This window comes from Coenobita brevimanus, chromosome 58 (genome assembly GCF_032717465.1).
Source record: "Coenobita brevimanus isolate Jiangsu-jjx chromosome 58, ASM3271746v2, whole genome shotgun sequence".
NCBI lineage: Eukaryota > Metazoa > Arthropoda > Malacostraca > Decapoda > Coenobitidae > Coenobita > Coenobita brevimanus.
The window spans coordinates 10,527,579-10,532,463 of record NC_137011.1 but is presented as its reverse complement, the minus strand read 5'-3'; positions in this window follow the sequence as shown (position 1 = coordinate 10,532,463).

Sequence of the window (4,885 nt, the reverse complement as noted above, 5' to 3'; positions counted from 1 at the left end):
AGGAAGGCTTTAAAGAGGTCACCACATTCTCCTCCCCCTTTGTGCTCTGACCCTTCCTGCCTCCTGTTCCCTCGCACTAGAAAGTCTGCATTGTTTCCTTACTCTGATTTTCCCCTTGCATGCCTGCTTGCTTACCTTACTTGTCTGCTTAAGTACTTGCTTGTTTACTTGATTGCCTAGCTCCTTGCCTGTCTTCCATCCTGCATGTTTTTGGTGATACTTATAATCGCTCTGCACACCTTGCTTCGTCTTTCCTGTCTACCACCTGTTTTCTACTTACCTACTTTCTTACCTGTCCTATCACTTACCTATTTTCTTTACTTCCTGTCTACCTTCCCTGGCCTGCCTGTCAGCTTGTCTGTTACGTGCATCCAGTATATCTCCCCTCATCCCTACCGCCTTTCTTCTTTGCTTGGCTACCTAAATATCCGCTTATCCCATCCATCCTACATCATTATTTTGCCAACCTTTTTACAGTTCCACATACGTATTCCCATTCCTGTCTACCTATTCTCTCTCTCTCTCTCTCTCTCTCTCTCTCTCTCTCTCTCATACACATTAAAAGACTGGAAAAGTGGATAAAGATCTGTTTGTTAAAGTTGATGGAAGGACAACATGATATAAATAAAAGATAGGGAAAAATATATGTCTAAATTATATTTGGAATCGATTGGCAGGAGGCGCTGTGAGCACAGGACATTTATGTCTTCCAAAAGAAATTGGACAAATGTAAATATGGGGAGAGGATAACACGAGCGTAGCCCAAATCCTGTATACTACAACTAGGTAAACACACACACACACACACACACACACACACACACACACACACACACACACACACACACACACACACACACACCGCCTTACCAACCTGTTTCTCTTTCCCCTCCTTTTTCTCGTCTCACACACACACACACCACCTTACCAACCTGTTTCTCTTTCCCCTCCTTTTTCTCGTCTCCCTTCCTTCTTTCTTCGGACCTTTCCTTCTCACTTGCTTCTTACACACACACACCCGTCCTATCTGTCTCGCCCACCTTCCTCCCTCTTTCTACTCCTCCTGCTTGCCTTACCTTTTTTTTTTTTTTTTTTTTTTTTTTTTTACCACTCTCGACTTCTTCCCTCAATTTTCAAGTACTGCCTTAACTCCCTCACTGCCCGGACATTATTATTTTCTTTTTCCCTTTCCTTTCCCTTCCCTCCCTTTCGTCTTTTCTGCCCACATACTACTATCCTTATCCATTATTTTCCTAATTCCCCCCTCTCTTCCTCCTTCTCTGTCTTCTCTCCTCTTTCTTCTCTCTTCCTTCTCACGTACACCCTCCTACCACCTTCCATCCCTCCTAACGTCATCTGCTTTCTCCAACGCCCCTCTCCCAACATACCGCTTTCCTCCTCTCCTTTCTCTAGCAAGCATTCCTCTTACCCCCTTCCCTATATACCTCTCTCCCTCCGAACTCCCTCCCCTCTCTCTTCTTCCATCCCACGCATACCCCCATCTCATCTCCCTCCTCCCCACCCTGCCTCTTTCCAGGTCCTTACTCTCGTCACATACCGGTATCGTTCCTCGTTTTCCTCCTGTCTCCTCTGTTTCATTCTCTACCTTTCCTCTCTCCTTTCTTTCTACGCATACCTTTATCTTACCTCCGTTTCTTTTCATGCCTACCTCCTATTCTCCCTACTGGCCTTTGCTGATCTTTCCCTCGCTCCCTTCCCACGCACACTTCCATCTTGCATCCCTCCCCTTCTCCCCTCCATCCCTCCATCCCTTTCTCCAAACTCTCTCTTTACCTCCTTTTCTTATTCTTTCCTCTCCTACTCTGAACTCCCCTTCACCCTTTCCCCTCCCTCCTTCACTCTATGCCCTCTCTTTTACCTCCTTCTCTTTCTTCCCACACACACACTTCCATCCTCCCACCTTCCTTCCCTCCCTGCCAGCTCCGTCTCCTCTTCCTACGCCTTTGATGTCTAAGCTCCCCGTCTTCCTTGCAATGCTAAGTATTTTCCAGCAGCCTCACCCTCCAATACCAAATGCTCGAGGGTACCAAAGAGAAGGAGCCACCTGTTTGCCAATTAAGTTCTGCCTCTGTATTTTGCTACCTGGATGTTGAGACCGCTATTTTTTTTTGCAAATTGACCTGGAAAGTGCTGCGCAATGTATATGAGAGCTGCATGTGTTAAATTCATTGTTGTTCTATGGAGAGACTTGATATAACATTCCTCACAAACACAGCGTCCAACCTACACTCTGATCTTCACATTTATTACTCCCACATCGTCCAACCTACACGCACAGTCTTCGCATTTACAACACCCGCACCGTCCAGTTCTACAGTGCTCACTTTCCCATTTACAACGCCCGTACCGTGCAGTCCACAACGCCTATCTTCACATTTACAGTTCCGATTCCGTGCAGCCTACAACGCTGATCATAACACGCATTTACAACGCTCATACCATTAAATCTATAACTCCTTCTGTGACATACTGTACATTTAGAACAGGGGGAAGTGGTGGCCGAGTAGGTAGAGAGGTGGTCCACTGTCCCAGTGGACGCGAGTTCAAATCCCGGCTGGGGCAGGGAACAGTTAAAGGATATAAATTTCACTAAAAGTAGACTACCGATCTACGAAAGACCGCCTACATGTCGCAAAAACTCTCCCGCTAATGCCAGTACACTAGTCCGGTATGAGACAGCTATGACATGTATTCACATATGGACGGCGGGTGTTAGCATCAAAGTGGTGACATGTGGAAGTGTATTGTACGCTGGAGGACTGCAGGACCCCAGGGAACGGGATGTAAAGCCTTTGCCCTGAGACGGATGCATAATATATATATATATATATATATATATATATATATATATATATATATATATATATATATATATATACTAGAGGCCCCCCCAAAGTGAGAATCAAACCAGCCCCGAGCCGATACATACTTAGTGCGGCTCGGGATACGACCTTCACCTTGACCTACTTTCACCAATTTCGAACTCGTCCGAGATTTTCATCCCTACTACACACCTGTAAATTTTTTTTTATGGTATCTTGAGCGGTTGCGAAGTTATAGTGCTAACAGACACACAGACAGACAGACGAACTGAAAACAATACCAGCTTCGCTATCGCGGCTGGTAATAAGTCCATACCGCCCAACGTACATCACCCATCATCATATACACATTTACCATCCTCATACAGTCCAACATGCAACGCCCATCTCCGCAAATATTAACCAAACTCATGTCGTCCACCACTCGTCATAACCCAGGTCTGTCTCACCCCTACTTCTCTGCCCAGCTCACTCGTCATCAGGTCATCGCCACTTCAAACCTTCCACATAACATTTATCCCTCTCTCCCAACACCACCATCCAGCAAGCAATGTACAGCTGGCCACATGTGAAATTAGAACATCATCATGGTGTGGATGAAGTCTGGCACCTGACACACTCAACAGTCTTTATTTATTCACATGTTTTTTGGTGACAGTAACGTGAATGGACAGGGCTGATGAAGTGCGAAGGAGAACTGGAGTTGTTCGGGAGATGGCTGGTAGAGTTGAGCAGAGGGTGTTGCGATGGTTTGGGCATATGGAGAGAATGGATAATGAGCGATTGGTGAAAAAGATAACTAGATCTGATGTGAGAGGTGTAAGGCTGAGAGGAAGACCACGAATAGGATGGATGGACAGTGTGAAGAGAGCACTGGATGCGAGAGGGATGTCTGTTCAGCAAGGAAGAGTGGCTGTGTGTGACAGAAATAAATGGAGAGAAATTGTGAATGAATAAGTGATGACGCAGCCCTGAGGGGATATTCTCCCGCATTTGGTCTGATCAGCTAGTCAGGTCAGGTGCGGGTAAGGGGATGGGTCTGTTATGATGTGGCAGGGGTAAACCAGTTCTGCTCTCGGGCCCTGCTGCGGATGTCACTGATTGCATTGCGCAGTTGACCCTTGTGCGGTGTGGTGCGGTGAGGATCTGTCTGTTCTCCCCCTTGGGGCTAAGATGCGAATGAATTTGTTTGAATGGATGAGTAAATGGGAAGTGTGTCGTCCTGTCTTGGCTACCTCCCTTTCCTTGGGGGAAGCAGCCTAGGTATATAGATAGATAGATAGGTTAAGTTACTGTGATGCATGAATATCAGATAGTGTTGATTGACCGCCTCTTCACACTGATTCATCTATACTTTGTCACAAGGTATACTGCTCCCGCCCAACCCCCATCACTTAACACAATTCTTTCCAGATCTCTCTCTCTCTCTCTCTCTCTCTCTCTCTCTCACACACACACACACACACACACACACACACAAACACACGCATAAGCCCAGACAATCTCTCTTTCTCTCTCTTTCTTACACATACACACACACACACACACACACTCTCTCTCTCTCTCTCTCTCTCTCTCTTACACACACACACACACACACACACACACACACAATCTCTCTCTCTCTCTCTCTCTCTCTCTCTCTCTCTTACACACACACAAGCAAGCCCACACAATCTCTCTCTCTTTCTCTCTCTCTCTCTCTCTCTCTCATTAATGCCCCATGCCTGTTGTGTGATGGCAAGATTAACTTTCCATTACAAAAGGCTTTATGTAAGTGCCCCCCCTGTACAATGTGGATACTCTATTTACTGATTCTCCACTATTAACCTCTTGAAATATGCTCGGGGTTTTTATCTATCTGTCTATCTATCGTTGAACGCCTAATCTCAGAGGTTTATTCTCTTGCAAAACTCATCGCTGCTCCCTCCTACCACCCAAAGCTACCCTTCCTTGTGTCTATCTATCCAGCCATCAGTCTAAAGAGCTGTTGTTTGCATCTACCTTAATCTGAATGTCTGATCTATCTGTCTGTCAACACC